The 17,708-nt window shown below is 35.3% G+C and overlaps 1 long non-coding RNA gene across 1 annotated transcript; it reads left to right on the top strand.

Annotated features, from left to right (window-relative positions):
- Window positions 1-434: 434 nt before the first annotated feature.
- LOC113282027 lies at window positions 435-5,819 on the top strand. The gene is made up of 2 exons (XR_003326500.1): window positions 435-4,398; window positions 4,504-5,819. It is a non-coding gene; the product is annotated as an uncharacterized LOC113282027 (long non-coding RNA).
- Window positions 5,820-17,708: the final 11,889 nt, after the last annotated feature.

Consider the following 17,708-nt stretch of genomic DNA (forward strand, 5'->3'; position numbering starts at 1 on the left):
ATGAACTCTTTTAAGGAAATTTGCAGTCCGTGGGGAAATATGGTGGAAATTCATCGATTCACTGAAAATTTCAATTTCAAATTCTTCTGGATTTTCGGCACTAAAAGGGTTGAATAAAGTTTGGCGTAAGGTTTCTGACAGAAGGTAGGGGATAACTCTATATCGTATTCTGCATCTGGTCTTATTGGGATAGATGGTAACCTTTACCCTTGTATAACGGTGCGGAATAAGAAGCAGGGTAAGGCTAAAGGCCTGAGGGCGCAAGACCTAACCCATATGGACTCTACAGGTCAAAACATGGATTTGGTGGGGGGAATGTCGGTCCATGACCTGAACAAATCTAAGTCGTTGGATGTTTCCTCGAACGTAATATCTTGTAAAGAGTTTGTTCCTTCTTTTCCGCTATATTTTTCCTTGAGTTCAGCATATGCAGATGCCCAAAAGATAAATTTTATCGATTGATAATGTTTCTTTAAACACCAATGTTTCTTCTTCATCTGCAATCTCTGATACTCATTCATCTTCTTTTGAAGAATTTGAGAATAATGAATTAAATAAAAAAATCAATCACCATATTGGTTTCAATATTTTTATTGGGATCCCTTCTAATTTTCCGAACATGAGGAGTATTTGTCGTAACCTGATTGTGAAGAATGCTTCAGCTGAAACTACAGATAAGTTACAAGCTCAAGACGATGATGGGCTCATTGCTTTTGCTCGGATTATGAAGCTGAAGATTGAAGCTGTTAGAACCAGTATAGAGGAAGAATCTATTGAGGTAATTGGTTTTAACCCAATTTCATATTCTATGGTTAGTCATGATTTACATGGATCATAAAATCATATCTTGAAATATCAGAGGGTTGGGTCAAGATGACAAAATTATTGAAATTAGGAAGAACAATGTAACAATTTGCACAATCAAGAGTAAAAAAAAGAAAGAAATTGTTACTGATTCACTTATTAGGTCTTTGCGGGGAAATTCCAATTGTAATTTCGTGTATGTCCCTTCTGAGGGTGCTTCTGGAGGTATAATAGTGATGTGGAAGGAAGGAGTGGTGAAGATGGAAGACTATCTACTAGGGGATTTTTCACTCAGAATAAAATTCAAGAATTGTTCTGGTAACTTTGTATGGCATTTCACGTCTGTTTATGGAAATCTGACTATGGATACTACAGATAATATTGGCAAGAATTTTCTGATATTAGACTTTTATATGATGGCCCATGGGCAGTTAAAGGAGATTTTATTGCAATTCTTTCTCAATCCGAGAGAAATGTTTCTGGTGGTAGTGCAACTAGTAGAAATTATTTCAGAAGATTTGTTAGTAAGCATGAGCTGATGGACCTGCCTATGTCCGGGGAAAAAAAATACTTGGACTAACTCTCAACATTTGGATAAATTTTTAGTCGCTGAAGAATGGCGTGCACATTGCCTTGAGCTCATGCAGATGAGGACGAAAATACCTATCTCTGATCACTCTCCAATTCTCTTATCTTGCAACTATGGTATGAAGTTCAAGGCCCTTTTCAGACTTGATAATTATTTGCTTCATCATCCTTCTTTACTTCCAAATTTGAAGTTACAGTGGTCTAATTTTACTTTTACTGGAAAGCCTAGATTTATTTTTGCTAAGAAGCTGCAATCACTGAATTTTTTATTAAAGCTTGGAAGAAATCAATGGGTGATTTGCAATTACAAGTGGATCAGCTTGAGGAGTTTATTGAGTCTAGGGAAATTATGGAAGAAGATGCACAATTGACTATTAATGATGTTCTTGTCAGGGAGGAGGCTAACGCAAAACATGCTTCCTTATCTTTAAATATTAAAAGGAAATGGGGTCAAAGGGCTAAAGAGAGATGGGCTAAAGATGCAGAGCAAAATTTCAGGTATTTACATCAAATGGCCTCCTATAAATATTGTTATAGAAATATCAATTGTTTAAACATAGAAGGTGAGCTTTACTATGATAAAGTGAAAATTGCAAAGGAAGCAACAGAATTTTATTCTAATCTTTTCACTGAAGATCACTTTATAAGGATGGATTTTGAAGATATTGAGCTACCTACCATTTATGTATCTGAGAGCATATCTTTGGAAAGGCCCTTCTCTGAAGAAAAAGTGAAGCATGTCATTTGGAACTTTGGCTTTAATAAGGCTCTGAGACCGGAAGATTTGACTATGGAGTTTTTTAAAGTTGTTTGGGAGGTAATTAGGTTATTAAAGAATTTGAATCCAGGGGTTCTCTTGATTGGAGAATCAATTGCACCAACCTTAAGTTGCTTCCAAAATGCATTGGCGATGTATCTCTTCACAATCTTAGACTAATTAGTTTGATAGGATGGGTGTATAAGATTTTGTCAAAATTACTGGCAGATAGGATGAAGTTAGTTTTACCTTCCTTAATCACTAATTTTCAAGGAGATTTCATCCATGAAAGGCAAATCAGTGATGGTATATTGATTGCAGCAGAATTAATTGATTCAAGGAAAAGAAAGAATAAGTCTGGCTTTGTTTGTAAGGTGGATTTTACAAAGGCTTTTGACAACATCAAGTGGAATTCTGCTGACATTGTTCTTCAAAGGTTTATCTTTGGAAATATATGGAGAGGATGGATAAAGTGGTGCATCTCTCGGGCAAGATTTTTTATCCTCGTTAATGGTGAAGCTACTCCTTGTTTCAAGAGTCAGAAAGGAATTAGACAAGGCGATCATATATATCCTTTCTTATTCATTACGGTGGCTGAAATTCTCTCGAAGATGATCCAAAAAGCTGCTTCATTTGGTCTTCTGTTTGGTTTTAAAGTTTCTACAAATGGTTCTCTTATCAATGATCTCCAGCTCGCAGACGATTTAATAGTTTTAATTGATGACATGGTGAATCAGATCTCGGATTTGAAGGATATTTTGTCTGCTTTACTTGTTTCTGGTTTAAAGGTTAATCTCAGTAAAAGCTTTGTGGTTGGTATAAGGGATAACCATCTTGGAATCCCTCATGGCAGTAAATCAAAATCAAAATTTGTTTGAGACGTGTTGATTCATAGATGCCGCCAGAAGCTAAGCACTTGGAGAAGAAGATACCTTTCTAAAGGTCAGCGTCTTATCATGATAATTAGTGTTCTTGCGACTATCCAATCTATTATTGTCTCTATTTCAAATGCCCATGACAGTGGTTAAGGGAATAAAGAAAATAATGCAAAATTTCCTTTGGATGAGAGAAAAAGGCTCTTTGGCGGCAGATTATTAATGAAAAATTTGGAGGTAATCCTGATTTTTTCCCCCTAATGCTTCTAAGAAATCTGTGGGTAATAGTCTATGGGATGGAATTCTTAAATCAAGGGATTATGTTAAGGCAAACACGTTTCGTATAGTGCATAATGGTAGGAGCATTCACGTTTGGTCGGATAAATAGATTGGTGAAATTAGTCTTAAGGTTAGTTTCCAATTAATCTATAAACTATCAAGGTGTAAGTCTACCTCTGTTAAAGATATGCTTACTACTCAAGGGTCTTGGAATTTTAATTTCAAAAGGAATTTGAATGAAGCTGAAATTGGTGAAGTGCCTCATCTTATTCAATTATAATACAGTTTTGCTACAAAAATCCACAACTGTTTAGAAAATGATGTTAGAAGGTGGGGTTTTGCTCAAGATTTTTCTGTAGCTAACTGTTGCAGTTCTATGGATGTGGATGGGTTCATTGCATTTCCGCATAAACAGGTATGGAACACAAAAATTCTTTTGAAAGTCTCTTTTCTTATATGGACTTTATGTCATCAAGGAGCTCCTACTTTAGACAAGCTACATAGGCCTGGCTTAGTAAACTCAGATCAGTGCATTTTGTGTGATGATGTTCAAGAAACTCAAAGCCATCTTTTTCTTCATTGCGACGAGACTAGGAAGGTTTGGAAATGCTTCCTTGATAGTTTTGGAGTAAGTTGGGTTTTCTCAGAAAGTATTAAAGCTAAAATTTGGGAATTGACAAATAAGAAGAGTAACAATATGGTGAAGAAAATTCGGGGTATCTTGCCTTTTGCAACCTGGTGGACATGAGCGCAACGACAGGTTAAAAACCGGAAGAAAAGTATTAATCAACTAATTATTTATCTCAAGTGTACGTTGTTTAATTGGAGCATCCATTCTAAGCTTTTGGGGGGAATTACTCTGGGTACTTCTATTTGTAATTGGGAAGCTGTTATACACAACTAATTTTTGTATCTTTTTCCATTTTTCTTTCATTGTATCTTTTGACATTCATTGCTTTGATGATTGTTAGTTTTTAATATAATTTTCCCTTTTTCTTTAAAAAAAAAATTAGAATGTCGCAGGTTGTTTTAAGAGTAAATGAGATTGTGGAAGAGAGGGGGAAAACGTGCTTTGTTCACACGTCTGAGTGATGTGTAAGTAGGTCATTGTTATGTTTCATTTTTTGGAACGTGAAAACTAGTAATAGACCCATTTTTCAATTTTTTTTCCACTGATAAACCCACCGTCAAAAATTACAGGTACCCACCCATTTTTGGAGAAAAAGTTAGTCCCAAACCCATATTTTCCCGTTGAATAACCATTAGTGTTGCGGCATCAGCTCATAGAGATGGAGATCGACAGAAGCAATTATTGGCTCTACAACAGCAACAACAAAAATGTGTTCGGAGGATTTCCGTGAGTCGAAATTGAGGTTTGTTGGCCTGAATTTAAGGCCGAAAAATCAAATTCAAAGCCTGATCTTGCTGTTGATTCATACGAATGGTTGACGGTGGTAATTGGATGGGTTGATATGGTTGTATGATAACATGAATCAGCTTATTTTGGCAGTGGTGATTTACCTAATCCTAGATTGAGTTTTGGTTGCAAGTATGAAGACTCAGTTGTGTAGAAACAGAAGTCCAGGGAACAGAGATGAGAAGTGATGGCAGTTGGTGACTGATGGTGTTGGTTCATGCGGTCTAAATGAGACCTTTGAGAGAAGAGAGTATCGATTCACGAGTTTACTGGTTTGGGTTCGTGTAGGAGTTGTGTTGTAAAACTTCTGGTACCTCAAATGAGAACAACTAGGTACTTGGTTGAACTGAAGTACAGGGAGTTAGAAGAGATTTGTGGAGAACTGCTGGCTCGATTTGATTTTATATGAATCTGTTTAATCGAATGGAGTTTAGTCGCTGGTGTTGTTTGCTTATACAACTAGTAGGACGAGATTACAAGACCCAAGGAATAGAAAATTGTTGGTGGTTAATATAATGCACGCCTATTGTCTGAGAAATTAGCTGAGAGAAAAGCAAGGGTCCTAAACGTAATGAATTTGGTTGAATCAATATGGTGTTAACTGAAAGAAAGAGCTGAGACTTGGTATTGAGTCGTGAAGCTTGTGGTTGTATATCGAGCTTAAAAAGAAGATGGAAACAACAAAGAGGGTGAAAATGTGCTGAGTTCGATGATGTTAAGTTCAGTTAAAATCAGTCTCAAGAAGAGAACTGATGCGATGGTCGGGATGTTGGCTGAGTTTGTACAACGAGTTGAGAGAAGTGCTGTGGTCGGAAATTGATTTGGTCAGCGAATAGTAGTTGGCTAAACTGTGCAGGCGGTGGTTCGCGAGTCTGGAAAGGAGCTGAAGTTGACGGACATGACAGGAAGTAGCTGCACTTGGAAAGAGTTTGGATATGGAATTCAAATTAAGTTTTGTATGGAGTTTGTCATCAACTAAATTCATGGATTTTTGTACTTGGATTTAAATTAAGTTTTGTATGGAATTCAGATTACAAGAAGGTGAAAATGTTGTTGGTTGTTGAGAAATGGGAAAGGTGTTTATGCTTTTTGGTTTGTACGGGAGTTATTGAAACTAAAAAGAAGATGATGATGTTGTTATGACTGCATAACCTGTCATGCAGTCGAGAAAATGTCTGCATAATATGTTATGCAGTAGTAAAAATGGATGCATAACCTGTTATGCATCTACAAAAATTGTTGCATAACTTGTTACGTAGTCCAGAAAACGGTTGCATAAACACGTTATGCATCAACTCTTTTGTTACTATTGAAACCAACAAAAATAAAATGATCGCATAACACATTATGCATCAACTTTTTTTTGTAAGCACTGAAATTAATCGAAACAATGGATGCATAACTTGTTATGTAGTCGAGAAAATTATTCCATAATTCATTATGCGTCTTTTGTTTTGTGTGATGTTATTTTTTAGACGTATATATCATTTTAGTGGTTGCATAACTAAATTAGTAAATGCATGTACCGAAAATATGGTTGCATAATGTTTTATGCATCTTTTTGTTGTGTCTGCATAATGTATTATGCATCTTTTTTGGTGGCTCATTAATGGTTATGTATCAAGTTTTCGAAAAGTTTGCCTAAAATGATGATCATCTCCGATTTTTTCGTGAAAAACAAAAATTTGATATTGTTGTTTGTACTCTGTTGTGTAGCTCTCTTTAAAAGATTTCCAACGATATAAAATTTGTAAAATTCCAAGGCGCGATTTTTTAGATATGTTATATCCAAGTTGTGTTGCCAATTATACCCCTGAAAAATTAGGATGCATAACCCGTTATGCAATAATTGCTCAAAATTTCATACAATTATGGGTGTCACGGAGACTAAAAATGATCTTGGGCCTGACAACGAGAATATTTTATTTGTTGGGCATGCGCCTAATTTCCCCTTTTGGAACCACCCGTGCTAGTTTGGGAAAAATATGGTTTAGTCCAAAAGCGCGTTAAAAAGTACATTTTAGTCCGGACCGAGTCAACTAGTTACAAATTAGTCCAAAAGTTATTTAAAATATGGAAAATACACAAATAACCTTTCGGATTTATAATTTAGTCCAAATATTTACATTTTAATTCAAATATTTACATTTTAGTCCAAAATGTAAAAATAACTAAAAACCAATTTATCTCTTACAACGACTCATCCAAAATTCACAAACTTTATATATTCGGAAAGCTCTTTCCGAGATCTACAAAAAGAATACCCAGAAGACTACATAATTTTCATTTTTCAAAAATGTTAATTTACAGTAGAGTTTACAACTATATTTGACAGGAAATATAAGCAGTAAGTTAAAGTAATGCATACTGCATCAATTGGTAGTACTCTGCATGACCTCTAATGATAATTAACAAAGATGAGACAGTGATATCCTTGTTCAGGGGCGATGAGATGTGATTGGTAACCAACTTCTTCGTTAATTATACGTTCTCCACCGCAAGTTGCTTGTCAAATTTCAATTTTCAAAGTTGTAGGAAGTAGATTGTTGAAAACCTTGTAAACTTTATCAGCACCTGGGCGTTTTAGATTAATACGAATATTAAACAAAAAAGTAGGCACCACTTTATACAGATAACAAAAGAACAGAGTAAAGAAAACCTGCAGTTACATACATGTTATCAATATGTTCTTTGAAAGTTCCATCAAAAAGAAACATATACAAAGCAAGATTCGGGTTATTTTGTCCCATAAGTCACCCCTAATGTGTAAGATTGAAGTCCAATTTTCAACCGTAATCATAAAATTCAGGTCAAGGGCTTCATAATTTAAAAACTATGGTCAGCTTCAAAACAACTATGTACACATTAACAATAAACATGTGTAAAACTATCTACACATGCTGGATAAAGAGTGAATACTTTTCCAGTCAAGAACGACAACTAACAAGAACTGAGGACATATAAACTATGAGAACAACTAACAACTAGCAAGAACTGTCAAAGGTTCTGCAACTTTTTGTTATCAGGCAAGCTCAAGCATACATAGAGATGAAATGGAAAAGTGGTACTTAATCTCAAGTTATTGTGTATCATGCTCCTACATGAAGCTTACGAAGAATCAAGACACTGTTTGAATCATGTGAACATTAAGAATCAACAGGTGTACAATTATGTACACATTAAGAGTCAACATGTTTACAACTATGTATACACATTAAACAACATGCGCACACATATATGTATACAAGTATGACATAATACATCAGTGTACAAGTATGTACACACCTATAGACGTGGCGCAAATCCAACATTGAAAACTACAAAACATGTCATATATCCATGACATGACGCATCGGTGTGCAAATAATATACACATCTAATAAGTTTAATATTTGTGCTCACACAAAACAGGCTAGATATACTTTCATCTATGGCATGACACACTTGAGTACAAGTTTGTACACATCCACAAAAATCTATCAAAATCCAAGAAAAATAATATAAACCAAGAAAAGCTAAAACAATTTCAACAATTTTTCAGTTTAGTAACTGTTGCAGATCTTCGGGATGAGAAAGTACCACCCCAATAAGAGGATTGCCAGAAAGGTCAATATCAACTACTCTCACGTCTCTTATTTCCAAAGTAAGTCGATCATAATCAAACAAAATAAATTGAATATACAGACACTCTTACATACCTGAAATTGAAACACTAATGCAGAGATTGGACCAAAATCATTCATTACCACCTCCATGTAAGACCGCTTTGACATTCCAATAACTGCATTCATCTGTAAGATGCGAATTCATCCACTACTCATTTTAGAGAATCACTCATTTATAGAAAATCACAAAGACCAAAAGTCCAGATCTAGTTTCACTAAAATTTGATTAAGAGTCCTAATGTGGGCTATTATATACACGCAAAAATTTTGTCACATCTGCACAACAATGTACACTTGTATTAAAGGTGTACTAATATGTACACATATGATTTCTGTCACATGTGTACAACGATGTACATTTATATTCTAGGTGTATTAATATGTACACATGTAATTTCTGTCATAACCAATCGTCAATGACTCATATACATCCAAGAAATGAAAAATGATTATTCACTAAAATTTGATTAAAAGTCTTACAGTGGGCTTATTATGTAGACATGTAATTTCTGTAACATGTGTACGATAATGTACACTTATATTATAGGTGTACCAATATGTACATATGTATAAATGTAATTTATGTCACATATCATATATTGTAAATTATTTCAAAAAGTATCAAATGAGAATAGGAGTTCATGCATTTACCGGATAAAGACTTCAACCTAGGAACCGTTCATGGCAGGAGGAACATAGGCGCAAAAGTTTCTTGTACATATGAACCAGCAAAAAACAAGGTCTTGGAACTTGCAATCTAGTATGCACCCATCAATATGTCTGAGAACGAACCGAGGAGACTCCACAATGGGATAATATATGTATACACCTATAAAAATCCAACACCTGTACACATTAGTGCTTTTCCTAATTTTTAGTTTTGCATGTGTACAACTATATACACCTAAATGATCAACATGTTGACAACTATATATACGTAAATAACATAACATGTGTGTACAAGTATGTACACATATGTGCTTTCCCTAATTTCTTAGACTTCAAAACGAATAACATGTGTACAACTATGTACACCTAAATAATCATATGCACACATTAATAATTCAAGACCAAATGTGTACAAACTAGTAAAGCAAGGATTTATAGTAGATTATAATTACAGAGAAAACATGATATATCCAAAAAAAAAAATACAAACTTAATTAGTGATTCAACATTATCAATAAGATTGACAAACAAATGCTGAAAGATATAATGATTTCACGTTTTAGGTTACCACAATTTGACTATCTAAAACCAAAACTTCTAGTAAATTAAGCAATAATCAGCACAAAGCCATTAACTTTAGAAAGTCTGAGGGAACCCAAAAGTAAGGAACCTACCTGACCATCCACATCACCACAAACATCGAAATGTTTTCCCTCTGCTATTGACACATCAACCAATGAAGGCAAAGCGAGCAACATTTTTCTTGTTTGCAATACAATTTGGTAGAAATACCTGAGAACAGAGTAGAGAACATTCAGATTCACATTCACAATTTGGTAGTTTTCAAAATTAATAATCCCCAAACTCCCTTCTGCTTATTGTACCAATTAAGACTGTTGATGATTTTTTACAATTCTGTCCCCCATGGTTCAAAGGCAAGTTCACATTAATTCAGGAATCAGGGTTTTCATCCACTTGAAACAATAAGGGCATTTCACTTTACCATATACTCTCTCTCCTTCTTTTAAAGGCCTTATTCACCACTTCAACATTTTTATACATAATAAGTTTTTTAGTTTGCAGGTATATTTGACGAATGTATATTCTATATTTGACAAATATACTCATACCTGTAATGATTTCTGGTTTTTCGAAGTCATCCAGCATTTTTTTTTCACGAAATCCAAGGAAGCAACTTCCCCCTCTATTTGAGCACCAGCATACTATGGCTCCACCTCTGTTAATTAATAGGACATAGTATATTTAGTGCATCATATATGTCAAAAACAAGGCGGTGTGTCAATCGCAACTATATAAAGATTTCTTTGAATATTGATACACCAGATCAAGAACTTCTGACATCTAGACTTCTGAGTAGATGTTGACAACCACTTTCTAGGACAGCAGGACCCAATGCACAAAAAAATCGACAACAATTACAAAGTCCATTAAAGATGAGTGCGGCAACTAAAGGAAAATGGAGAAAACATCGCAAAACAGAACTCAATACAAATGTACATTATCTACTATCTAATTTTTAAAATGATAAGCAAGCATTCACCTGTACAAGATACCAAGTTTTATTTGATGTGTTCCGCTAATATATGATTAATATGTCATTTTCTGGACCTTGAGCATGTATAAGCTAATTAAGACGGCTAGTAATGTTTATATAGATGTGTGCGTATATATTTGTACATAGTGAAATGTTGAATCAATTACTCTAATCGTGACTTACCATCACTACCAGCACCATTGGATCTTTATGACTTTTTCTTTCTCTCTTCTTTCTCTAATTTAATTCAATTCAGTTCTCAAATCATCAAACCCATCCTTTAATTCCTTCTTTACCATCACTAAATCAAATCTTCAATCAATTTCCAAAACGTTGTAAATCCTTGTTCTTCTATCTCTATGTCTTCTTCATTCCTAATTCATCTACCAGCAACAACACCGCGATCTAATTCTTCATCACAACTCTAATAAATCAAATCATTACCCACTCCATCTAGATTTCAAATCAGGAAACCCTAACTCTAATTCTGTTTCACCTTTTCTCTGGAAATCCTAACTCAAAATCATGCATGAGTTGCAGTTCCTGGATCAAAGAAAACAATGGAGAATGAAAGAGAAAGGAAGGAAGAAAAGAAGAGTTTCGATCGATCTCTTTCTATCGCTGTCACTCTGAATCTCTCCTAAATCTGAGATCTATAATCAAATGAATTCAAAACGATTATCTCTCAAGGGTAATTTTGGTAGTGAGAAAATTCAGGAATTTTTGAATCGGTGAGAGTTTGGATTAAGTCGTTTAAATTTGGACTAACTTATTTAACACGGGTGAATTTTGGACTAGATAGTACTGGGCTGGAACGGATAGGACTAAAATGTTTAAAGCCCAGGAAAAATGGGATTAAACGTCAATTTCTACTGCTAGTTTGGGCTTTGGACCAAACAACAAATATGGCAATTTGCCCTTATCTAGTAATCTACACCCAGAAGGCCAGAGGCCCAGAACACCTCTATAAAACTACAACGTTATCAAGTACGTGTGTGTTTTGATCCTTCGAAAAATAGAAAAAGAAAAGACCGATAGTGTGAGGTTTGATTCACAAAAAACGCTGGAACGAAAACAACAACTAGAAGCGAACGACACTCCATTGTTGCACTTAGTTTCTCGAAAATCTGAATTTCAGGTTTTAAGCACGCATTTTCTAAAGCGAGATATAGTCGACAGACTCACGGTCCACGGATTATGGTGGAATTTTAAACCTGTAATTGTATTCAAAAGAATCAAAATCCAAACCTACACGGATTGGATGTAACTGCGTATACTCGGACACTCAAAATAGGAACTTAACTACATTAATCTTTCAACCAAAAAACACAATTTATTTATATTTATATGTTAAAAAGGTCACAATAGATACAGTCTGATACAATTTATACATAAGCTAATTAGCATGGATAAATACTAGCATCCTAAATGAACATAAACTTAGTAACCAGCGGGCTTGTAGGCGATGAAGCTGATACATTGCACTTGACGTTTGCTGTCAAATCTGATGATTCTGATGAATGAATCAGGGTATGCGGTCTTGGCTTCCTCGACTTCCTTGATTACAATTTTTATGCATAAGGTTATACCTGCATGCACTGAACTCTGCCACCGTTGCTTGGTAAGGAGGTAATATTGTTGTTCTTGCGGGTAACTGGGAAAGCGGCTGTCGACCTAAGACCAGAGAAAGGGGAAACACTGCTATATTGAGCCTGGGGAACACGGTTTACTGGTGCAGCAGCCGAGGATGAGATCAATGAGGAGGCCATTCTCACTTTTTTTTTTTTTTACACTTGAGCACGAAGAGAAGACTAAATGTATTACTCCCTGAAGATGTCTTTCTTGCCTTTACTTTCAGTGCCTATTTGTAACAAGGAAGTTTTAACTCTAGCTTGAAGATGATATCATTATCGACCGTTAGATAAAATATGGACGGTCAGTGATTGTATTTTAGTGTCTGTACAAAAAATAAACGTCGAGAAATTTGGATTACGCACCTTATCGGTGTGCCATTTGGCGATTGTTGCTAATCTTATCATAATTGAACTTTTTGTGAGGTTGTGAAGTTGGAGACGGTGTGATTGTTGTTAGCCTGTTTGACATCAGTGGTTTATAGCCCTTCGTTCCCTGTCAAAAAGGCTCCATATATGGCCCATGAGTGTTGGAAGGGTTTAATCATATGTGTTGGTTGGATCACATGTACTAGTCACATCTAACTGTAGATTTTAAGGTCATGTGGTTCATTATTTTTGTAAAAAATTTGCTTCAAAATACACCATAATCTTAAATTTCTAATTGGTCTAATTTTTGTGAACTAGATTGCTCTTTAGAAATGTGTGTTTGAAACTTGAAGTTAAAATTTTTTGTTCAGAGAAACAAAGTGAAAAGGAGAGGTGTTTGTCGTTGTTTCTGTTTTTGAGTGTGTTTTAGATCAAACCTCTCGCTCTCTATGTAGATTTATAAGTACTCACGAGGCCAGTTCCATTAACTATTTTTAAGGATTCTTCTTTTCTGTTTGTTTTTCGCTCAATTAACAAAAACTTTGATTTATTAATGGAGGCAAATACAGGAATCAAAATGACTCTCCACATTACAAAAAGACCATAATGAATTTAATGGAGAATAGTGAATTCTACAAAAAGACCATATTTTATGACTGATCAGGCACTTCAATTCTAGTAATGAACGAAGGCCTTTCGCACCAGTAAATTCTCCCTATTAGACGAGATATTTTGAATGTCTTTAAGGGTTATAAATGTTGTGAACTACAGTTTTCCCAGGAAATATGTATTTCAAACTCGAAATGAAGACGGTGATAAACAAAGTAAAGAAAAATAATACTCCGTCTGTTTTTGGAAAAGTGATACATTCATTTTAACTTAAAAATAGGTCAAATTGAAAAAGTGAAAATATCTCTTTTCCAGGAACGAAGGGAGTATATTTTGTCTTGCGTAGTGTTTGCGACTCCCGAGACAAGCGCGTGATTGATGCCTTCTTTGGTTACTACGGTGGATTTGTGGCTGAAGATAAAGTTCGGTTTGAAAATAAAGTTGTGTACTTTGAATGACCTTCTCTTCGTAGCTCCAGATTGGGCCTTATATTTTGAAACAGAACTTTATTCTTCAAAATCCATAAATCCACCGTAGAACCGAAGTGAGGGTCAAAGTGAGATCACAATGACACGAGCAAAGTGGAATTCAGTTTATGATCTTAAAAAAAAAGCATTTTGGAATGAATAGTAAAAGGGTTCATAGTATGAGCATTTTAGAGTGCTTTTCCTTCCTTCCAAATGCTCATCCGCTATTAGTTTGCTAAGGGGGGCTTGTTGAGGGAATCCAGGGACCGTTGGGTATGGTTTTACCAGAATCACTCGAGTGCATTAGTATTAGCGGTTTTTGTTGCACAACTACACGGTAGTATTCTAAATATTACAAAAAACACAATCATTACATAAATAAGAACAAAATTTTTACGAGGTTAAATTCTCAGGAAGAAAAAAATATTTTATATATTATCGTAAGGGAGAAAATATATATAACGCAAAAAAGTAGAAGATGTGAATTCTAGGTTCTCTACTTGACGATTTATATAGGTTACATTACTTAGCCTACGGGACTTGGGCTATACACTCACGTTCTTCTTTAGTAGTAGGAGACATATCAGAATTCAACTTAAAATGAGGAACAAGGGGAACGCTTATAAATGTAGTCCTTCGAAGACACCAAATTTATGTGATATTTTCTTCAAATATGCCTTCTGAGACAAACAAACTTTATCCTTCTCTCTATTACATTGAGTTTCCATGCCAATAATCATTTTAGATTCTCCCAAAACTTTCATTTCAAACTCAGTCGACAATATCTTCTTCAAATATTTAATCTCTTTCTTGTTATTCGTCGCTATCAGCGTATCATCGACATACAGGATAAACATATGAAAAACCCATCACGTAGCTTCTTGAAGTATATACAATGGTCATAGTAACTTTTTTTGTATGTCTGGCCAATCATGAACTGATCAAATCACTTGCACCACTGTCTTGGAGACTGTTCAGCCTATACAACGATCTTTTTAGCTAACATACACAATCTTCTTTTTTAACAACTTTAGACCTGCTCGGCTGATTCATATAAATCTCCTCTTCTAGATCACCATGTAAGAACGACGTCTTCACATCTAGATGAACTAGGTCTAAATCATATTGTGCTACCAAGGACAAGAAAATTCGGATAGATAAGTGCCTCACAACTCGAAAGAACACCTCATTATAGTCAATATCTTCTCTTTGGGTATAACCTTTCGTAACTAACCTTGATTTGTAGTACTTGATTCACCTGGCATTCTTTTTTCTTAGCATATACTTAACTACACCTGATAAAGTTCTAACCGTTCGGAAGCTTCATAAAAAACCATGTACCATTCTTGTGAAGAGACTCCATTTCATCCTGCGTAGCAGCTTCCCATTCTTCACGCTCTACATTGTGCAGAGCTTCAAAATGGATATTAGGAATACCTTCTTCAAAAACTAGTAATGCATGAGTTTCAAAATCATACATCTAACCAGGTTTCCTGGTTTGTCTTCTCGGTTTGCTGGTTGTTATGGTCTTAGTGACCATCACTTATGTATGTTCCACTGCTCCTTGTTCCTCTTTATTAACAACATCACTATAGTTTGCATCACTATAGTTTGTTCCTATTTATTACCTCCGTTGTAGACACCTCGCCTTCGGAAGTAGATGTAACAGATACAGACTTAGCCAGAAGCGGTGAACGTGCGTCAAATTCCACATGATGCAAAGGCTCACTAGTACTGGTAGTGTTCTCTACCTTCTGAGAACCCCAAGACTTCACCATAAACGCTTCATCAAATATAACGTCTCTACTCATGACTATCTTCTTCTCTACTGGATTCAAAAATTGAACCATTTCACTCCTTTCTTCATACCCATAAAGATCCCTTTAACAACACGACTATCAAACTTGTATTCACTAATATGATACCAAGCAGCGGAACCAAACATATGTATTGAGTTATAGTCATAAGATGGATTACCATACCACTTATCCATTGGAGTTATACCTTCTAATGCAGTTGATGACAACTAATTAATGAGTAAGCACCCATATGCAACTGAAAAAGCAGGGGTCTAACAACCACACCCAATATTTCGCTTAGCAATCTGTATGGACAAACTCCAATATACTTTTATGAGAATCAACTAGACAGTTAGACTCAATCAATGAAAAGTATATCAAAGAGTTTATATCTCAATCTCTCGATTTGATCTTTACTCAAGAAAATAGAAATCTGCGAGTCTTTATCAAAGAGAGATAACTTGGATGGTACCAAAGACCAATATCCAAGTGTCAATCAATTTAAATCAACAACTAAAAAGGTCGGATATTCTAATTGATTGAACAACGCACAACCTGTATTATTTCAATTATATAAACAAATATAATGCGGAATAGAAATAACACAGACACCAGAATTTTGTTAACGAGGAAACCGCAAATGCAGAAAAACCCCGGGACCTAGTCCAGATTGAACACACACTGTATTAAGCCGCTACAGACACTAGCCTACTCCAAACTAACTTCGGTCTCTGGACTGTAGTTGAACCCCAATCAATCTCACACTGATCCAAGGTACAGTTATGCTCCTACGCCTCTGATCCCAGCAGGATACTGCGTACTTGATTCCCTTATCTGATCTCACCCACAACTAAGAGTTGCTACGACCCAAAGTCGAAGACTGTAACAAACAAATCTGTATCACACAGAAAAATCTACGACAATAGATAAATCTGTCTCCCACGAATATACCTACGAGTTTTGTTCCGCCTTTTGATAAATCAAGGTGAACAGGAACCAATCAATAATACCAGACTTTTATTCCCGAAGAACATCTTAGTATTATCAATCACCTCACAATAATCTTAATCGACGCAGCGCAAAAAGATATTGCGGAATCACAAACGATGAGACAAAGATGTTTGTGACTTCTTTTCTATCTTGCCTATCGGAGATATAAAATCTCGAGTCAATTATTTCAATTGTACTCATAATGATAGAAGATGCAAGATCATATCACACAACTACAAGAAAATTAGTATCGGTCTGGCTTCACAATCCCAATGAAGTCTTTAAGTCGTTAACATGGTTTAGAATAAGAAACCAAAGGTTAAAGGAGAATCGACTCTAGCTTAGCACAACTAGTATCACACAAAATGTGTGGGATTAGGTTTCCCAGTTGTTAGAGTTCTCCCTTATATACACTTTCAAATCAGGGTTTACAATCAATTTTAGCTTAGTAACAAAGCATTCAATATTCACCGTTAGATGAAAACCTGAATAGATTCAAGCTAATATTTCTCAACCGTTAGATCGAAAACTTAGCTTGTCACGCACAAATGAAATGTCCAATTTTGGCTTTATGAACCGTAACCAAACATTAACATTTGTTGGTTCAACAAGTCAACCAAATGGTTAGCCATATGATTACTCTCATATCAACTTTATTCTTCTTCACCATAACTAGTTCAAATGATTCAAAATGAACTGGTTAGAGAGTTGTTCAATTGCAAGGAAATCTTATGTAACTACACAAGAAACAATTGAAGCAAAATCGGTTTGATTCACTTGAACCGGTTCATGAAATTTATAGCCACGGTTTGCAAAAGCATTCCTTAGTTTATTTAAACATTAGTTCAAGAACAACCGACTTTAGATATAACCTGCTCAAGTTCGCGGACTGGGTTCGCGGACTTAAGCTCATGGAAGGAGTACACGAACTCCAGCATAAAATCTCGGGCCGATAAGTTCCGCAAGTTCGCGGACTTGGCTCACGCCACTTCCATTTCTCTTGATCAACAAAGTTCGCAAACTTTGGTTCAAGGAATAAGGACTTATACATATATGTGTTTCCACAATAATGCTTATATCCTACCAATGGTTATGTAATTTAAACTCTCATTTCAATCATTGAAACATTCTCAGAGAACGTTATATAGCCGTTATTCACAGACCATTTTTCGTCAGAGCAATTTTCGAAGTGATTGAAACATAACATGACTTTCGTCACTTGGTAAAGATGAAT

The sequence above is a fragment of the Papaver somniferum genome, chromosome 5, assembly GCF_003573695.1.
Source record: "Papaver somniferum cultivar HN1 chromosome 5, ASM357369v1, whole genome shotgun sequence".
NCBI lineage: Eukaryota > Viridiplantae > Streptophyta > Magnoliopsida > Ranunculales > Papaveraceae > Papaver > Papaver somniferum.